This window comes from Chrysemys picta, chromosome 14 (genome assembly GCF_011386835.1).
Source record: "Chrysemys picta bellii isolate R12L10 chromosome 14, ASM1138683v2, whole genome shotgun sequence".
Taxonomy (NCBI): Eukaryota; Metazoa; Chordata; order Testudines; family Emydidae; genus Chrysemys; species Chrysemys picta.
In genome coordinates, this window is record NC_088804.1 from 35,072,130 (window position 1) to 35,093,707 (window position 21,578).

The window sequence follows — 21,578 nt, forward strand, 5'->3', positions numbered from 1 at the left end:
ACTTGATGAAGGAATTGATCAGCAAGCATATCTAGGAACATCTGAGCCCTATTATTGCTACTAGCGTTTGTTCCCCAATCTATATCTGAGAAGTTAAAGTCCCCCATAATTACACAGTTCCTATTAGTATTTACTTCTCTAAACACATTAAATAGTTCTTTATCCATATCCTGGGTCGATCCCGGCGGTCTATAGCACACCCCAAGCACTATCCCTGGAGAGGCTCTAGTAGTCCTTTTACCCAGTGTGAGTATTGCCCAGACGGACTCCGTGTTATCTATTCCATCAACTATTATTTCTTTACAGCTTATCTCACTATTGACATACAATGCCACCCGCCCACCTTTACCTTTGTTCCGGTCTTTCCTTAACAGCGCATACCTCTCCATACCTGTATTCCAGTCGTGACTGCCATTCCACCACGTTTCAGTTATTCCTACGATATCCGGTTTCAATTCTCGGACCAAGAGCTCCAATTCCTCCATTTTATTACCTAGGCTTCTCGCATTGGTGTATAAACACCCTAATGTATGTTGTTTAGCCTGTCTCCCATTAGTAACGCTATATGTAACAGGCCTCTTTGTGTTCATCCCCCCTATCCTTCTTATGTCCAATCTCATCTCCCCGGCTATATCTCCTCTTATCTCACTCACCTTTTCAATGTTGGAATCTGGCGTGGAGATTAACTGTACATCTCCCAACCGTCTCCCCAAACTTCCTAGTTTAAAGCTCTTTTGATAAGATGAGCCAGCCTCCCTCCCAGAAGTCTATTTCCTTCCCTACTCAGGTGAAGTCCATCCCGCGAGAACAGCTGTCTGTCCCCGAAAGCCTCCCAGTGGAAAAGAAGAAAAACAAAAAAACCCAGTGACATGAGAGCTTTCATTTTATTGCTCAATCAAGGGAACAGTTTATGATCAGAGGGGAACAAACTAAACAACATAGTCAAGTCAACAATGTAGATCAACATCATAAAAGATTATTCAGCTAAACTCAAAATTGTAATAGCTTGAAAAAAAACTAATTTGTCCCACAAAGCAAATATTTGCTGGTGAAGTCAATGAACCTGGCCCAGAGAGCCAGTGGCATTAAGTTTTGCAATGGCCACATCCCCTTCCTGGTAGAACAGGCATCAAACAAAGTTTATGTCCATTAGCAAATGTTTTCTGCTGACTGGCATTAGCCTTGCTTAAATTACTGGGGCTATTGTAGCTTCTCACTGTCTGCAGAAGTGTTTGTGGGAGGACATCGAGGAGAGCTGGGGACAAAACCACAAAGGGAAGAGCAGTGAAAGCAATGTGACGAAGAGCAGCGCTCCTTGAAGAAAGCAAACCACACACTCAAACACGCTTTGAAGACAGTAAGCCAGATTTTTCTCTCACTCCTATCTTCTGGCTGCAGCTGGGAAAAGAAGCATTGCAAAGAAGCCCCTTGCAGCCCTCTGATTCTGGGACTAGAAACATATTGTCCCCAGATACTTTAGAGCCATCTAGGGTCTGCTCTAAGTTTGGCTGGCTGCCTATGGTCCTCAGCAGCGTGGTTATGTTCTGTCTATACCTGTCCTCCAACCTTCCTGTCCCCTGGTCTGTGGAAAGGGGTGGTGTAGGAGCTAGCTTTGCCAGCTGGGGGAATCACTAACTGGGGAGAGCTACTACCTTTCCAGACACTTCGTGTCCTCAGAGCAGTGCACAAAGAGGCTGGAGTGCAAAAGAAAAAAGGACCCTATGTTTTTGGCCTCTGCCTTAAATTTTTTTTAATAGCTCTGCTTCTGAAACTTTGAGGACCAACCTGAAATGCTTTAACTAATAGATGTTCTTTGCTAATTGCATCAGTATTTCACATTAGGGAAAGGCTGGCTTGTGGAGATAAGAAGCTGATAAAACATGGCATTAATAGCCACTCATGATAAATTGCAAGTGATTAAACTTTAACTCACTGTGTACATCGAGTTAAAGTTCAACCAGACACAATTTATTAAGAGTGCAATTGGGCACTCTGTACTTCACTCTGTTAACACACTGGAACTTCACCTCAGACCTAGAGGCGGATATGAGTACAGGCTTCTTTATTGAGATACTTGTTCCCCTGGACCCAATTGTCCAGTAAACCCTGAATTAGTTACAGCACATCCTTTTTGTTTGTTAGTATGTATATGCCCACAACCATTACAACACCCCAAAAACCCTTATTAAGTAATAAAAACACCCATTTTGTTAGTAAACCCACCCTAGCTATTGTGCACAGCATTACACATATTACACAGGCATTTTACCTTGAAAATATATTTCTTTGCAACAATTTGTTGCCACGAATCTTCCTGGTCAGCAATTCTCAGGGTAGAGAGGAAGGGGCCATGAGCAATTCTCAGGGGAGGGAGGAAGGGGCCATAAGCCAGGGCTTGTTTATATAGCTGGGAAAGGAAGGGAGAAGGAGATAGCACTGTTTTACCCAAAAGGTATCCTTTAGATCCCCACATTTCTTATGCAGCTGCAACACTTATCAATTCTTACAAGCAACAGGGAAGGGCAAAATATGGCAGCTTATTTATTAAACAAAGAACTCCAGCCTTCTTATGCCTTTGTCCCCTAATGTCATGTCAGCACATTAGCAGCTTCCCAGGCAGGGCCGGCTCCAGGCACCAGTGCAGCACGCAGGTGCTTGGGGCGGCCAACGAAAAGGGGTGGCACATCCGGCTCTTCGGCGGCAATTCAGCGGCGGGTCCCTCAGTCCCTTTCGGAGGGAAGGACTGGCCGCCGAATTGCCGCCGAAGAATGAAGTGGCGGCGGTAGAGCTGCCGCCGAAGTGCTGCCGATCGCAGCTTTTTTTCTTTTCTTTTTTTTTTTTTTTTGGCCGCTTGGGGTGGCAAAAACGCTGGAGCCGGCCCTGTTCCCAGGTCTCTACTTAACCCATACATAGCCCAACACGTAGTCCATGTTCTGTTTGTATCACCATCTTATATCAGCTTTCTGTCACTTTTAATGGCAGCTGCCTCTCCTCAGTGTGCTTAGTACATCTCCTGCAAGTCAGCCATCTTGTTCCAGGCCCACAAACCCAGGTGGCCTAAATCAGCTACACATCATGATTCTCAGAGCCAAGTTACTTACCGATAGGTGCTGTCATGTATAACTTAACAAGCATTTTCACACCTAATTTAAGTTGGACTGGAGTCATCGTCTCTTTGAACTTGACCTTCTGACTTAGAGCAAGAAGCCAGTCACAGTGCATGTTATGTGGGTTATTGCTACAGTGCCAGTCATGGTTAGGGTGCTAGTGACCAATTCTGTTATTGTCTGGCAGCTGATTGGAGGTTAAATGGAATGATTTGGAGCTATATGGACTTGTCTCCTCATCCCCAAAATGATTAGCAGAATAGTTGCTGACCGCCAGCAGTCAAGGTGGCAATCTCCACAGAATCCCCAGGCCTGATTCCTTGTGGAATTACTCCGGTTTTACCCTCAGGCCTAGAAGCTGAAGTGCTCTCTGTAACCACTAGCGGTCTGTGTTGATACCCTTTGGTCTGACCTTGTGGGAGAATCTTTCATGCTGATGGGGTGTTGTCAGATTGCACAGTTGTCACACCAGCAACTTTCACAACAACCAGGGGCGGCTCTATGTATTTTGCCACCCCAAGCACAGCAGTCAGGCAGCCTTCGGCGGCATGCCTGCGGGAGGTCCGCCAGTCCCGTGCCTTCGGCGTACCCGCCGCCAAATTGCCGCCGAAACCGCAGGACCGGCAGACCTCCCGCAGGCATGCCGCCAAAGGCAGCCTGACTGCCGTGCTTGGGGCGGCAAAATACATAGAGCCGCCCCTGGTTGTTGTGAAAGTTGCTGGTGTGACAACTGTGCAATCTGACAACACCTCCCGCAGGCATGCCGCCAAAGGCAGCCTGACTGCCGTCTTCACGGAGACTAGCAGGCCCCCCCCGGCACGTGCTTGGTGCGCTGGTGCCTGGAACCGCCCCTGACAACAACCAAGTGCATGTTTTAGAAAGTGTTTCCTGAGACTGTGGGGTCAGCTCCTGTTGCCAAGGGCTGAGACTTTCCCTTATTACACAGATGATGGGTGCCTCCTGATACTGGAGGGGCACAATGTAAAGGGGAGGACCTGTGACCACTCAACATGTCTCCTCTGGGAGGAACTTCCAGCCCTATCTCCCTGGGCCAGGGCAGCCAATCGTGCCGGCTCCTGGGGCCACAGGAGCATGGAGCACGTGCCTCTGGGCCTGGCTGGGGCCAGCCTTGGCCTTGGCTGAGCAGAGGCCAGGGAACCTGCTCCCAGAGCCTTCCCTAGCACCCTCCCACCCTGTACCTAGCACCAGAGTTACCTGGGGCCACTGTCCTCCCGCTGCGCCTCCAAGCCTCCCCCAGCCCCTGTCCCAGGTAGCCAGGCATGGGCAGGGAGCAGGATGGAGCCGCTTCTCGTGGCCACTGCAAATCGCGGACTCTGTGCAGGGTGGCTGCTGCCAGCTGGGGAGTTGGCAGTGGCCCGCTCCCACCACTCCCCGCCCGGGCCTGGCTGCCGGGGACAGAAGCCCAGCAAACCGAAAATATGCTGGTGGGGATGGGAAGCTCCGGCTTGCTTGGCCCCAGTCCCTGGAAGCCAAGCCGGGGCGGGGAGCAGAGGAGTCGGGCTCCCCAATTGGGCTCTCGCAGGCAGCCGCCACGCTGCGCAGAGCAGCAACCCGGAGTGGCCGGTGTCAAAGGTGCTGGAGGCAGGGATGCTGCCGCACCCCCTGGCTTGAAGTGTTTTCCATCAGATACAAGGTTTTCAGTTTGGTTCAATGACTCTTAGCACCCCCACAATACAAAGTGTACTAGCCCCCGGCCGGCGTGAGAAGAGGCTGGTCCTGCCCTTCCGCTCCCCACCTGGGTATTGCTGCTAGGGATGGGAGTCAAGCATGCCGGGGGGAGGGGGGGAAGGCCCAGTAGGAGGACAGAGCCTCTCTTCCAGCCCTGTCCCCGGCAAGCCAAGAAATCTGGGAGGGCAATTGACCCTGCCATGACCTCCCATGCATCACCTATGCCTCATTACTCTTCTGAGAGGAGGCAAAGGAAAGATTCAGCACAGTAATTTCCTTCCGTAATTATTCTTTAGGCAAAGTGCTTCTGAGCATGTCGTTAAGAACACAGTCACAGAGCAGTCCGTTCCCCATTAGTCAAGGGGAGGAGAAGAGTATGGGAATTCAGTCAGTCACTGCACCACTAAGAACAAAAACAAATACAGCATGACAGATGCTGTAAATACAGAGCCAGCTGCAATTATTACTGATACATGTAAATATTTAAAGAAGCCAATGAATATAAAGCATACAAGAGCTCACAGACCTCGAGAACATTAATATGCCCAGTGCTACTAATGTTGACTGAAGGTACTGTTCAGAACTCAGGACTTTCAGAGGATGGGTAGGCAATCGCCTACCTATTAACTCCAAATGTAAAAAAGCACAAATGCCTTGGAGACATACTATGGATATCCAGAAAACACTGCTGACACCTGAATGAATCAGTAATGAGAGAACACAGGGGAATATACCACAGAAATTGCATGTAACAGCGGCGGTCTAGAGATAAAAGGTTAACCATTCCATTCCTTCACTGTCCTGTCTTCAGCTCTGATGGGAAGTGTTGACCCACCTAGATTATTTCCCCATGTGGTCCTTCTTTCTGCCCCTGTGTGGACACTCATTTTGGTTTAAAAGTGGCATATTTTTGTTTAGCTTAAGCTGATTCCTAATCAATTTAAGCTAAACAAAAATAAGCCATTCATTCAAACGGGTTTGCACAGTGATAACTAAATTGGTTTAAAATCACACCTTACCTTTAGTTCAACCAGTGTGGCTTTCTCATGCAGACAAGCCTATAGGCTCCTAAGTCACTTAGGCATTTTTGAACATTTTACTCTTGGTTCTTAAAAAAATAACTAATACCCCTCCCTTCCCCATAAAATTCAATAAGAAAAGTCTCCGATATGTGAAAAGAATCCAAGATTTCATTTTTATTATTTAACATGGTTTAGTCCTTTAGTTTTTCTCTGTCGGTTGCATTTTTTTAAAAGTGATTTTGATGAAAAATGTTTCAATACTAGTCCAAGCAATGTAACCAAATGATAGATGTGATGCAATTGCAACTATCCATCATGGGTTTGGCCTTCTGAGCAACAAAATGGACCAGTACATTTCTATAATCTGCACATCCTTGATGACGCACTCCAAGAAGGAGGAGTTCTCGGGGGGTGGAGGAGAGACGGAAGGAGGGCAGAGTTTTGAAAAGAAAAGTTTGAAAGAAACTCAAAACCTGTGATCACTGACAGCTAATAATAAATAATAATACCTGGCACTTATCCAGTGCTTGTCATCTTCAAAGTGCTTTACCATCATCAACTAATTATTTAAATGATACCTATAGATAGTGATAAAATGCCTGCATCCTCTAGGCACCGTATAGGGCCAGATCCCTCGCTGACTTACACTGGTGTAACTCCATTGACTTCAGTGGAGCTTCTCCTTGCTCTGCACCTGCATGAGGATAAGCGAGAGAAGAATCAGCCCATCTGTAATTCCTCCTGCTACTTATCCACCCGCAACCCAAATGGCTCTGTAAAGAATGGAGAAAATTATTTTGCTTTAAAAATAAGCACATTGCTATGATTTCTCAGTTCTCTCCAGTGCATCCTTCACACCCATGCCAGGAATTACAAGTTAATCCAGCCCTACTGTTTCCCCTACTCAGATTCCTGGCTCCAGTCTGGAAGAATTCTCTCCTCGGAGCGACATGGGGCACAGCCTGACGTCTGCTCAAACTGTGCTCGATCCAGGGGTTGGCTCAGGTAGAATTTCGATCAGGTTCAGGATCACTGCAGCACAGCGTGCTTCAGTGACCCAACTCCCAGCTTCCCCAGCCTGCCCACATGCCTGCTATGCAGGGGGGCAGAAGCAGCTGGCATAAAGCTGGCTATATTTCCTTTATGCCTCACGGGGATTTCCCTAAGCAGGCATAAATCTCCAGCCAGCTCATTAGGGCATATTGCTGACTGTGTGGCAATACCTGAGCAGTACAAACAACCAGAAAGCAGGAGAGGATCTGGCCCTCTGTTACGATTCTCCTTTCCTCCCCGATGTCTGAAATTTAGTCTTTGTGGTTTTTCTTCTTAAATTTTGGAGCAGCACACATGGAGCTAGTGAAATCCAAGGAGTCATGCCCACTTACACCAGGTCTTAAGTTGGTCCGAGGTGGAAGGCCAATTGATTTATGGGGGGGTTACACTAGGATCCTTCATTAGACGAAATAGCATTGATGTGATGTGTGTTACATTCTGAGGTGCAATCCAGACCAGTGAAGAGCTGTCAACTCGGTCCCTATAAACTTTAAGTGCCTTAAAACTTTGCTACTGTAGCTCTCTGCTGGGGATGTCCACAGTCAGAAACAAACATGCGCTTTATGTCTGTGTATTGGGCAGCCCTGGTCCAATGTTTTGGATCCAGAAGCCTGCCTGCAATACTACAGATTTCCACTGGTCCCCACTAGCCATGGTTAACAACTGTTAAGGTGACTTCACACTCTCTGCAGCCCAGAATTTCCCCCAAAACACGTATTCTGAAATGTCCGGCCCTGTCCCGGACAACCAGCGGAATGTTAACATTCATTGCTCTTTAAAGAGTCAACATCCAACAGTTTGTTACTTTAACTGGAGTTACCAAACAGTTCAGTTCAAACACAGCTCTGGACTGGCTTGGATTAAATGTAAAACAAGTGAATTTTCATTTCAAAGAGAGAGGTGTTAGGTCAGTACAAGCATAAGGATTAAAGTTGGCAATAGTTATAAGAGAAATATAGATAAAATGCTTTCTACTAACTAAAAATTAGCACGCTAAACTTGGTTCAAGGTAAAATCCTCACCACATGTTTCCATCAATATGGCTGACGGAGCGCCTGGGTCAGGATCTATCCTCCAAAGTCAAAAGGCTGGTACCCTTATCTTCTTAGGTGAAAGATAGATACGTTGGGTTTCTTGACCCCTCTCTTTTATAGTCCATTGAAGCTTTGAAGAGGCTTCTTCTGAAGGAGACGTCCAGACAAAAGTCTATTTCCAGCTGTGAAGGAGGAAACATGGAGTCTGTCTTGAAGGGAGTGTTCTGCTGCATCTTCCCCTGCTTGGATTGTCTGCTAAAATGCAAATTATTTAGTTTCTGCCCCCACTGGTGCAATTGAATGAACATTAGACGTGTGATTGCCAATGTCCTTCCCCCCACACCATAGTGTGACAATTGCCTTCACCCCTTGTTAGCTTGATGGGTCTGTTTATGTGTCATGTAAATACATTCTCATTATCTTTCCAAGTACTTTGGAAGTAACTGCCAGGTGGGGAAATGACATTCCTTTGTCTAAGGTGGGGTAATTCCTGCGTGGCTGGAAAACACATTTTAAGAATTATAACTTCAGTTGATGTCCATAACTTTGCATCAGATGCAAAACGATGATATTAATAATCAGTGAGTCATGAGCTTTTCATTGACACCTTGCGTGACACTTACCAGATACATTTCATCACATTAAAGATTTGGGGAACACATGAACTGGTTAAGCCAGCTGCAATTAATTACCAGATATTTTTGTGCCCCTGGCCCTCTGCCGTGGGGCTGTTCTTAATGTCAGTGTGTCACCAGGACGAGATTTTCAAATCCATCCAGCATTGGCCTAAATATGCTCCCATTGAAGACAGTGATAAAACTCGTATTGATTTTAATGGCAGCAGAGTTAGGCCAATAACTGAAGTCTTTGGAAAATACCACCCTAAGGAACAGAGACAGGAAATGTTTGGGGGCAATAGTAATTGATAATAGTATCACTAATACTCATTCAACAACGGTTGTTATCTTCTAGTTTGTCTGCACATTTGACATTATGCATTAGGTGGAGTTCAGTGTGCAAGATTGGCATAAATTTACAGTGAAGACAATTCTGCTTCACAATTTATAAAGAGAGGGTTAGTTTCCCCCCAGCTGGGCAACAAAATTCAAAGAGAGTTTAAAGCTATCAGTTTTCTTCTGCTCACCTATAAGATGAAAGGGGTTCGACCTCAAGGAAAAAGATTAAATTTGCATGGCAGCTTTGTAGATAAATAGAAAGACCATTCAGACAGAATACCAATCACAAAGAAACTGTATACTGAATCACAAATAGGAATGTCAGAAGCAAAACAAGGTGGGTTCAGAAGTGATCTAATAAAAGATATTACCTCCCCCACCTTGTCTCTCTCATATTCTGGAACCAACACAGCTGCAACAACACTGCAACAAACAAAATAATCTAATGTATCAGGGTACCTGAGGTGTTGGGATTAATATAGGTAGACAAGTGGAATAACTCATTTTAAACTAACAAGAATGAAAAATAGCAAGACGTAGACTGCTTTGCATAAAAAAGTTCACCTAAAGCAGGGTTGGGGCTTAGCCTCAGCTCCCATTAGTGCCTGTGGTAGGTTACATGTGGGCCCAGGCCCTCAAAGCTATTTAGGTGGCTAGCTCCCATTGAAATCAACCTGTTTACTAGAGACCTGGTTTAGAAGAACATAACCCTTTGTGGACATTCCAGTTGAAACTTTTCTGCTGGGTCCTACTGGTAGCAGCTGTCACGTAGCTTTTGGAACAGAACAAAGGATCCATGGGCTACCCTTCCCCAGAGCTACCAGTCTTCTGACTAACAGAGATCAGTAGAAACCAACAGAGACCCTATTCCAAGTAAAGTTTACTCCATCATTGAATCTCTGAAACCAAAAATGGCAGAGCCAAAGTGCAGTGTTGACCAGGAAGAAGGGAGTTCAAGAAAAACCCTCCTTTACCCCTGTCTGTGCTCACAAAGGAAATGGTAGTTACTCCAGCTTTTAGGAAGCCATGGTTTGAAGCGGGAGGGAAAGGTGCCTGTCCCTCCCATTCATGATGTTTGCAGTGTTGTTATAGCTGTGTTTGTCCCAGGATATTAGGTAGACAATATCTTGTATTGGCCCAATTGTATTGGACCAAAGAGACAAGCTTTTAAGCTTACACAGACCTGAAGAAGAGCTGGAGAACTTGTCTCTTTCACCCACATAAATTGGTCCAGTACAAGATATTACCTCACCCACCTTGTCTCTCCCATTCATGAGGCCTTGGAGGGAAATACATGTTGGGAACTAGGATTCTTAAGCACAAGATATTGTTTCTGGATATCTAGCTTTGCTTGGCTCCTTTTACAGCTTGTGACGATGTGGTTCTGGCGGGACCCAACTGAGGGTGCCAACTCAGGACAAATTGCTTAAACAGGGCAGTTATGGCCCAAGGCTGGGGTTTTTCCACCTGTAAGGCAAAGCAAACCAGCCAGACCAAGAGGACTTTGGTCTCACCCCACTGGCTAACCACAAGTCTCACAAGCAATTTCCTTAGACACTCCAGTTTCCCAGTATCACCACCAGTGCCACTCGTTATGGGGACAAATGGTTATGAAAACCAATACCCCAATAAAAGAAAAAAGGTTCTCCTGATCCCAAAGGACCAAGCCCCAGACCCAGGTCAATATACAAATCAGATCTTACCCGCAAATCACGCTGTTGCCAATCCCTTAGAATCTAAAATCTAAAGGTTTATTGGTAAAAGAAAAAAAATAGAGATGAGAGTTAGAATTGGTTAAATGGAATTAATTACATACAGTAATGGCAAAGTTCTTGGTTCAGGCTTGTAGCAGTGATAGAATAAACTGCAGGTTCAAATTAAGTCTCTGGAATACATCCCCCGCTGGGAAGGGTCATTCAGTCCTTAGTTCAAAGCTACAGCTTGTATCAAAGTCCTTGCAGAGGTAAGAAGCAGGATTGAAGACCAAATGGAGATGAGGCATCAGCCTTTTATAGTCTTTTCCAGGTGTAAAAACACCTCTTTGTTCTTACTGTGGAAAATTACAGCAAAATGGAGTCTGGCGTCACATGGGTCACTTTCTGCATACTTTGCTGAGTCTGAAGGCATATTTGCCTTCTCTCAATGGGTCCATTGTATAGCTGATGATCCTTAATGGGCCATCAAGCAGGCTAGGCAGAGCTAATCCCAGCTTGTCTAGGATGTCACCCAGAAGCATAGCATAAGTTTGCCATACAGACAGTACAGAGCCAACATTCATAACTTCAACTACAAAACTGATACACACATATAGACAGCATAATCATAACCAGTAAACCATAACCTGGTCTTAGACACCCCATTTGACCCCCTTTATACAAGATTTGGGTGCCACTACAGGACCTTGGTTACAACAATGATCTATATGGTCCCAGTTTATGTCAATAACGTCACACAGCTCTTATCTGGTTGACCAATCTGCTTCTGAGGTCAGTCATGGAGGCTGGTGCATAGGGAGTTCCTGACAACAGAAGTTCCTGATTCTCCTGGGTGAATGCCAGGAATGGAGGGGAAGGGCTAGTGAACAAATTTTGAGCTAAGGGCCATTTAATTCCTTTCTTAGCAGGTTCATGATCAGACAACTGGAAAAGGACTCCTGGGCCAAACCCCAGTATCCAGATCCAAGCACTTCTGAATTTTGAAGGTGTCAGAATTATGAATGCAGGTCTAGATCAGAATTTTTAACAGTCCGTTTAGAATGAATCCAAACCTCAGACCCAGACACCCTTCAACTTTGGAGCTTTTGAAATAGATGCAAATATGGTAGCATCAGCTCAGGTAACTTGTCTGGGACAAACTCTCTGCAGTATGCTCAGCAGATCCCCTAGTGCCATTCACAAGAGCCTAGTTGCAGGGTGGAAGATTCTCCACTGGGGAAGGGGCGATACAGAGTCCAGCTGTGCTCCCTGGCTGCTGCAGATAGGTGATTTAACACCCTGAAATGCCGTCTTGCCCCAGCAGTTGCACTTTAAGATGTTTTAAACTAGTGAAGCCATCGGGTTTATTCTTTACACAATGATTACTTCAGCTGTCAACAGAATTTAGTGAGCCACCACCAAAAAAACACAGGTATATTACTGGCAGAGTACAACTCAGGCTGCATGTGAATGATAGGACTCCCTTTTGATGCCCTGATTCCTAGCTCAAGCTAAGAAAATTACCCAGAAGCAGCTGGAAGATGCTGAGTGGCACTGAGCCTCGTCCTTTATACTATAGTAAATCTGCTTTTTGGAAAAGAGAGACCCTGGTCAGATGCGCCAGTGATGGGTGGCAATGGAAGAACCTATGTAGGTTTTCCTCTGCTTCAGCATCACCTGAGAGGTAGCTCTGCCTAGTAAACTGGCTTGTGCTAGCGCAGTTCTGCTTAAACCTGCCATGTGTGTGTGTGTGTGTGTGTGTGTGAGTGAGGAACGGGGGAACGGACTGATTTGCTGTTGTCATTCAATACTGCATGATTTTCACAGAGATGTTACTGTCTGCCTTTGTATCCATGCGTAAATACTGTTGCACACAATGCCAGGGAATGTAAGATCCACTCTCTCTCTCTCTCTCTCTCACACACCTGATGGCAGGTATCTAGAGAAGTGATTCAGTCATGGAAGGTGATCCGAGCCGCTGTGATTTGAATGGACTGAGGGGTGGGTGCAGTGTAGGAAACAAGAAGCTAGAGGGGAGAATGACAGTAATCAAGATATGAGATAATGACGGACTGGATGAGAGTCTGAGCTGTAGGGATTTCAGTGGGAGTTAGGTGCCTAAATACCTCTGAGGATCTAGGCCAGAAAGACAAGTTCAGCTAGGAGTTGCGGAGGATGTTGTGGCAAGGTCTGGACGCTTGCCAGTGCATATAATATACGTATTAGTATTAGACTGAATGTGTAAACATACGTGTTTTAAATCAGCACGCTAATCCCAAGAGCACACATTGTTACCTCCAAAGGCAAACGATGAGCATAAACCAATAACCTGAACCAACATTACTAATCACTGGCAGGCAGGAAAGTGAGAAATGTACAGGTTCAATTACTGGAACATGCTATCTAAGCAACCGTTTGCTCTTTTGTATTTATGGAAGAAGAATGGATCGTATACGTCAGCGGTTTCACATTTCTTTCTATACTATTGAAGTCAAATTGCACCTGGACGACAGTCCCAGTGTCTGATGAAGACCCCCAAAAACTCAAGCATTTTTTCTGAGTGGAAACATTTGCAAGTCAAAGCAATCAGTGGAGATCATTTTTACACATGCCGGTCTTGACTGAAGTTCTGAGCCATGCACACTTTCTTTTGTACTTAGACACTATGTTTCACCGAGCAAATGAAAACAAATTTGAATTTAGCTCAGAAGAACTTGGCTTTATACGACCTGTTTTGTTTGACTTGTCTTGAAAGACAACAGGGCCTCAGTAGTTAAAAGGATCTTGTGATAGAAGAGGAACTGGAAAGATCCTTTAAATAAGGACGTCTCCAGTACTTCTTGCTGGGGATGAATAGTATTGGTTGCAAGAGGAGAAACAGGATAAAGCTAGGGGAGAAAAAATCTTCACTTCCATGACACAGCTGGTTACAGATCCTGAGGCTAAGGGATAGATAGTGTGGATCCTTTGAGAATGTAGAACGAACAGATATCTCTATTGGTCGGAATGGTGGGTCTGATGGGCCATATTACGCCACTGAGTTTTAAAGAGCACTTCCCAATGACTTCAATGGCAAGGCTCTGATTGAAAAATAATCAGTGATGTTATATCACCCATGGCATTTCAAATACCATATATTACACCTTTACAACAGAGCCATGGTAATGTACTAGGACAAAATGGAGATTAAATTTGAGTTGACTTCGAAGGAGTTTTCTGTTATTGAATCTGTACAGGCAAGTAAGCTCGATGAAATGCTCAGAAAGATTTCCTTAGGCTCAGAAAACCTGCTTAACTTGTGTTACAAAAGAACAAAGATGATCAGTTTAAAGAGTAGAGCTGGATGGAAAGTTTCATAGCTAAAGAGAAAACAAACAACTCTTTGTTTTGGCCAAGGCACATGTGATTGATTTTTGCTGGTATAACAGTTTCCCTCTTGTGTACCTGTGGCAAGAAGAAATGCAGGAAACAGAGTCAAATTCATGGCTGGGATGGGGTAAGTGACGGCAATTTTAGTGAAACCTGCGGAAAAATTGACCCATGGAGAGTAAACACAGTGGGACAGATTCACAAGCTGACGTAGTGGAGATCAACTGGTGTCAATCAGTTTAAGAGCTGATCCAGTGTAGGGATTCATACATCATTTTCATAGCATATTTTAACACCCTGGTGGGGCAGCTGACTTGGGGTGGTTTGCCATTAAACACAGAAACTTTCAGTTCTAGGATATATTGGCTTCGCCGTGCTCCAGATTGGTGGTGACTGGATATGCTGGCTGTTTACTAGTCTAGGTGAAGTGTCTTGGATGCTGCCCGATCTCAGTTCTGCCTCCAATGGGCACATGCCCATGTCGCTCACACACACACAGCCCAATTAGCACTAATTCCTAGTCTGGCTGGCAGGCTTAGCAGAGATGCAGATTTAAAGGATGACATTTAATTGCCTGATTTTCAATGGAGGGGCACATACGTGGCCCACTTTTATGTGTGCAAAATCTAGCATGCTTGCATACCTACACATGTGATCTCACATTATGCACATACAAAAGTAATTGGGCATCATGCCAGAGTGTGTATATCTTTGGGTATAGATGCGCACAATTGCTTTGCACATGGAGGCTGGGTTTGAAAATTAGACTTGAAAGCCATGAATTTTTGAAATGTGCTGCAAGAATCTATTGTAGTATTTTGCTGCTCTCACATGAACTTGTGCCAGTTGTGAATAAAGGTCACAGAAGCTCCTGTTTGGTATTATGAGCATTACTGCAAATCTTCAGACTTTCGGGAAGGGGTTGGAATGGGGGCGGGGCAGGGGTGGATATAGGGTGGAGTGGGGGGGGGCTAGCACCCACTGGCACCCGGGAAAGTTGGCGCCTATGGCAGCATAGATGTACCCCTAAATGACTTACTCACTCCATGGTGGAACAGAGAATTAAATGCAGGTCTTCTGAATCCCAGGCTAACAGCCTAACCACTGGATTGTCCTTCCTTTAGGAAAGTTTCTCTTTTCCAAGGCAGCTTTGGACCAGTGTGCCCAAATCCTCCATAGGTTTTGTCTATGAAGGACTCAGTTAAAGAAATTCCCCTCTCTTAGGGCGAGAAAGTTGACCCTTCAGGACCACTGCTAAAGGAAGTGGGAAGAGTTTTCTGGATCCAGAACAACACGATTCTTTGCTCAAGATTTTCCGGTGAGGTTGCTCCTCTACCAACCTGTGGTAGAATCTGCTTTTTATGAATATGTTTTCCATTCAGTTGCACTGATGGGTTTGGATCACACCCTTTAGTATCTGTTTCTAATGTTGACAATTACCACTCAACAATGCAAATTTTGGGGATGATCCTCCTTCAGACTACAGGTGATAAATTTGATCACATAAACAAGTCAGGTATTAGAGTAACAGCCGTGTTAGTCTGTATCCGCAAAAAGAAGAACAGGAGTACTTGTGGCACCTTTTTGCGGATACAGACTAACACGGCTGTTACTCTGAAGAAGTGGGCTGTAGTCCACGAAAGCTTATGCTCTAATAAATTTGTTAGTCTCTAAGGTGCCACAAGTCAGGTATTGTGCATTCTTTCCCATCATTCAGTTGATGCTATCACAATCTCACAAAGGTTTGTCTTTTGGCATATTCTTAGGCCTGGTCTACACTAAAAAATTAGGTCGACCCAGCTGCGTCACTCAGGGATGTGAAAAATCTACACCTTGAGTGATGTGGTTAAACTGACCTGATCCCCAGTGTAGACAGCTCAAGGTCAACAGAAGAATTCATCCATTGACCTAGCTACTGGCTCTCGAGGAGGTGGATTACCTATGTTGATGGGGAACTCTTCCCATCAGCGTATTTAGTGTCTATACTGAAGTCCTACAGTGGTACCACTACACCATTGCAGGTGTCGACAAGCCCTTAGTTCCTTTTAGAATCTCAGAACCCTCAATGATAATTGAAAATATAATACAAACTGAATTATTACTATTTTAATTCTATTTCCCCTTAATTCTAATTGTTATATTCAACAAGAAGCTGTAACAGTGTATTGAATAGTAATATACTCTTAAAAGTTCCTTTAATCTTAAAACTAACTTTAATTCCAGGTGAGTTTATTTATTCCAGCCTCCAGTATGGGAAATTTTATACCCAATTTTGTTCTACATTAGATAACTTCCAGAGTTCACTATCAAAGTAACATTCCAATGCCAAACACTAAAATGCTTTTTATCATTTCAAATTAAACACTTGTTCATTAACCAAAAGTAATACAATAAACAACTTGATTATAATTAATACCACCTTCTAATTCTAAAACATAACTCCATATAATTGTTAAAGGACACTCCCATACGTAAAAGCATGTATATGTAACTCAGCATCTCACTGATACTAAACAACTTCATTATAATTCTTAAAACAATAGTAACTAACTACAATTAAATTTCAGAGGGGTAGCCGTGTTAGTCTGAATCTGTAAAAAGCAACAGAGGGTCCTGTGGCACCTTTAAGACTAACAGAAGTATTGGGAGCATAAGCTTTCGTGGGTAAGAACCTCACTTCTTGCATCTGAAGAAGTGAGGTTCTTACCCACGAAAGCTTATGCTCCCAATACTTCTGTTAGTCTTAAAGGTGCCACAGGACCCTCTGTTGCTTTTTACAATTAAATTTGTAACTACACCTTTACCCCGATATAATGCGACCCGATATAACACAAATTCGGATATAACACGGTAAAGCAGTGCTCCGGGGGTGGGAGGGAGGAGGCTGCGCATTCCAGTGGACCAAAGCAAGTTCGATATAACGCGGTTTCACCTATAACGCGGTAAGATTTTTTGGCTCCCGAGGACAGCGTTATATCGGGGTAGATATGTATTTTAACTTGGATATTTAGTGAAATTTAATCCACAGCGCTATACTCAGAACTTCAGATATAATCAGACAAAGGAATATTTGTTGTCAATTTGATTTCTCATATAACCAGCACAATCTCTCTTTGGGCTATTGGTTTTATATTTTACAAAGATGATAAAAGTTACACTTAAGCTAGTCGTTCCTAACTTGAAAATCTTGAGGACTTCACCAAAAACTTTTATATTGATTTACATCTCACCCGGAGTCTGGTAAGTGCATGAGATGTCTACAGTGGGCATTTACTTTGTGGTTGTCACATATTTCATATTGTACCAATTACCAATGCAATATTATGATCTTGGAAAGGTACCAGTCCCTTTAGATTCTTAATGATTGGAATCTGTACAACTTAAAAAAGGTGGAAACAAAACCAACCCCGGGGGGTGAAACAGAGGATAAGTTCTTCCCTGTGAGCTTCACAGCTGAGATAGTTTCAAGGATGAAAGAAGGCAGTCTGGCTGTCCTCCTTTCACACAATTTATTGCTCTTTCCAAAGAATAGATAAGGGTTCCAGCAGGCAGCATAAAGCTGTAAACTAATCATCAGAAAGGAAACAAAGCACTAATTTGTACCTCTCAACGCTCACCTAGAGGTTTTCTGGGCCTTATAAAATGTAGGTCTTTCTTTCAATTTCAACATTAAACCCTGTATCAAGTATTCCTTAATAATACTTCTACGTTGCCATTTCTAAATACAAATAAATGACATCACACATGCCTCGATCAAATTTAACCCCTAACATGCCACTCCTGCATTTGCTGACTGAATCAGTGTGTATGGGGATTAGTTACCATCTACAATTAGTCTCTCATCCAAGACTTTTTCTTTGTCCCTTATACTGGGAAATTGCATATAGGTGATTGCATATAGGAGATGAACAGGGAGTTTCGCAAGGGAGTTCTCCAGGTGAAGGAGGAGCAAATACAGGACCCTTGGGGTAAGTGACTGTCAGTAGTGTGTGTTTGTTTGTCTTTGGGGGTTACTTGCTGAGTGCTGAGCTTGTGTTTGTCAGTCTGTTTGTTTGGTTGTTTGAAGGACCGTGTGCTGTGGCTGGCAGTTGGAAGCTGTGAGCTTCAAAGGAAGGTCTGAAGGCTAGAAGCCTCTGGTAATTGTCTGAGCCTTAATCAGTGGGCGGGGCATTCACCCAGGCCAGGGCTTTATAAAGCAGCGCACAAGCGACCAGGGAGCTTTTGCGACCAGGGCCTGCTAACAGGGAGCTTCGCAAGGGAGTTTGGAAGGGGAGCAGGAAGGGAGCGTGGGTCCCTTGCCAGTTCTATCTTATACCCTTTATTCCCCTTAAAACCTATAGCCCAAACTACATTCAAAACTTCTTGCTTTAAACAACCCCTTCATTAACTAGGAGAAAAAGCAGGTAGAAGCCCAGCTGCAGAGTGGGGGCTATCCAGTTTATTGCACTGAGTGTAGCATGTATGATTACCTGCCCCAGGGGCGGGTGGCATATATGTGCATTCTGTGCAAGGAGCTCCTGGCACTCAGAGACCATGTACGGACTCTGGAGGCAAGGGTGGCGGAACTGGAGGAGCTAAGGGAGGCAGAGAGGTATGTTGATGAGGCTTTCTGGGACACAGTAGAATTGTCCCACCACCGGTCAGACAGCCCCTGCGCTGTTGAGGAGGATGAAAGGCCCAGGGAAGCAGAGCAGTCAACGGGAGCAGAGGGAAACCTTCCCATAGTTGGGACCCTCCTTCCAGACGGTGCTGGGGTTGCCTCTCGCACTGAGGTTACCTCTCCGGGGGAGGGAACTCCAGTCTCTAGGAAAAGGCAGGTATTAGTATTGGGAGATTCGATCATTAGAAACGTAGATAGCTGGGTTTGTGATGACCAGGAGAACCGTATGGTGACTTGCCTGCCTGGTGCGAAGGTTGCGGATCTCTCGAGGCATCTAGACAGACTTATGTGTAGTGCTGGGGAGGAGCCGGTGGTCGTGGTACATGTAGGTATCAATGACATAGGGAAGGGTAGGAGAGATGTCCTGAAGGCCAAATTTAGGCGGCTAGGGAAGAGACTGAAATCCAGGACCTCTATGGTGGCATTCTCAGAAATGCTCCCAGTTCCACGCGCAGGGCCAGGTAGGCAGGCAGAGCTTCAGAGTCTCCATGCGTAGATGAGACGATGGTGTAGAGAGGAGGGGTTTACATTCATTAGGAACTGGGGAAACTTCTGGAATGGGGGGAGCCTATACAGGAAGGATGGGCTCCACCTAAACCAAAGTGGAACCAGACTGCTGGCACTAAACATTAAAAAGGTTGTAGAGCAGTTTTTAAACTAGGAGATGGGGGAAAGCCGACTGCTGCAGAGGAGCATGTGGCTCGGACAGAGACTTCTCTTAGGGGAGAGTCTAATGATAGAGAATCTCCAGGTTATAGTCAGGATCAGAGGATGGAAGAGGATAAAGTAGGGGCAGATCAGATGATAAACATTCACATAATAAAGAATCTGATACATCAGAAAAGGGCAGACAAATAAACAGTGACAAGTTTTTAAAGTGCTTGTACACAAATGCTAGAAGTCTAAATAATAAGATGGGTGAACTAGAGTGCCTTGTGATAAAGGAGGATATTGATATAATAGGCATCACAGAAACCTGGTGGACTGAGAGCAATCAATGGGACACAATCATTCCAGGGTACAAAATATATCGGAAGGACAGAACAGGTCATGCAGGGGGGGGAGTGGCACTATATGTGAAAGAAAATGTACAATCAAATGAAGTAAAAATCTTAAGCAAATCCGCATGTTCCATAGAATCTCTATGGATAGTAATTTAATGCTCTAATAAGAATATAACATTAGGGATCTATTATCGACCACCTGACCAGGACGGTGATAGTGATGATGAAATGCTAAGGGAAATTAGAGAGGCTATCAAAATTAAGAACTCAATAATAGTGGGGGATTTCAATTATCCCCATATTGACTGGGAACATTTCACTTCAGGACGAAATGCAGAGATAAAATTTCTCCATACTTTAAATGACTGCTTCATGGAGCAGCTGGTACGGGAACCCACAAGGGGAGAGGCAACTCTAGATTTAGTCCTGAGTGGAGCGCAGGAGCTGGTCCAAGAGGTAACTATAGTGGGACCGCTTGGAAATAGTGACCATAATATAATAGCGTTCAACATCCCTGTGGTGGGAAGAACATCTCAACAGCCCCACACTGTGGCATTTAATTTCAAAAGGGGGAACTATGCAAAAATGGGGGGGTTAGTTAAACAGAAGTTAAAAGATACAGTGACTAAAGTGAAATCCCTGCAAGCTGCATGGGCGCTTTTTAAAGACACCATAATAGAGGCCCAACTTCAATGTATACCCCAAATTAAGAAACACAGTAAAAGAACTAAAAAAGAGCCACCGTGGCTTAACAACCATGTAAAAGAAGCAGTGAGAGATAAAAAGACTTCTTTAAAAAGTGGAAGTCAAATCCTAGTGAGGCAAATAGAAAGGAGCATAAACGCTGCCAAATTAAGTGCAAGAATGTAATAAGAAAAGCCAAAGAGGAGTTTGGAGAACGGCTAGCCAAAAATTCCAAAGATAATAACAAAATGTTTTTAAGTACATCAGAAGCAGGAAGCCTGCTAAACAACCAGTGGGGCCCCTTGATGATTGAGATACAAAAGGAGCGCTTAAAGACGATAAAGTCATTGTGGAGAAACTAAATGGATTCTTTGCTTCAGTCTTCACGGCTGAGGATGTTAGGGAGATTCCCAAACCTGAGCTGGCTTCTGTAGGTGACAAATCTGAGGAACTGTCACAGATTGAAGTGTCACGAGAGGAGGTTTTGGAATTAATTGATAAACTTAACATTAACAAGTCACCGGGACCAGATGGCATTCACCCAAGAGTTCTGAAAGAACTCAAATGTGAAGTTGCGGAACTGTTAACTAAGGTTTGTAACCTGTCCTTTAAATCGGCTTCTGTACCCAATGACTGGAAGTTAGCTAATGTAACGCCAATATTTAAAAAGGGCTCTAGAGGTGATCCCGGCAATTACAGACCGGTAAGTCTAACGTCTGTACTGGGCAAATTAGTTGAAACAATAGTTAAGAATAAAATTGTCCGACACATAGAAAAACATAAACTGTTGAGCAATAGTCAACATGGTTTCTGTAAAGGGAAATTGGGTCTTACTAATCTATTAGAATTCTTTGAAGGGGTCAACAAACATGTGGACAAGGGGGATCCAGTGGACATAGTGTACTTAGATTGTCAGAAAGCCTTTGACAAGGTCCCTCACCAAAGGCTCTTATGTAAATTAAGCTGCCATGGGATAAAAGGGAAGGTCCTTTCATGGATTGAGAACTGGTTAAAAGACAGGGAACAAAGGGTAGGAATAAATGGTAAATTCTCAGAATGGAGGGGGTAACTAGTGGTGTTCCCCAAGGGTCAGTCCTCGGACTGATCCTATTCAACTTATTCATAAATGATCTGGAGAAAGGGGTAAACAGTGAGGTGGCAAAGTTTGCAGATGATACTAAACTGCTAAAGATAGTTAAATCCAAAGAAGACTGTGAAGAACTTCAAAAAGATCTCACAAAACGAAGTGATTGGGCAACAAAATGGTAAATGAAATTAATGTGGATAAATGTAAAGTAATGCACAT

The 21,578-nt window shown here is 44.3% G+C and overlaps 1 protein-coding gene across 9 annotated transcripts in view; it reads left to right on the top strand.

The window, feature by feature from the left end:
* Positions 1-21,578, top strand: part of LOC112059549 (arylamine N-acetyltransferase, pineal gland isozyme NAT-3-like) — a 52,038-nt gene that overhangs the window by 6,005 nt on the left and 24,455 nt on the right. For 4 of the 9 annotated variants that reach the window (XR_010592609.1, XM_065567270.1, XM_042852335.2 and 1 more), the window contains exon 2: positions 15,049-15,242. The gene's annotated coding sequence lies outside the window, so the exon portion shown is untranslated. Of the gene's footprint in view, positions 1-15,048; positions 15,243-17,811; positions 17,893-21,578 lie in introns of all 9 variants that reach the window. The other 5 variants (XR_010592610.1, XM_065567269.1, XM_065567271.1 and 2 more) reach the window with 3 other exon arrangements.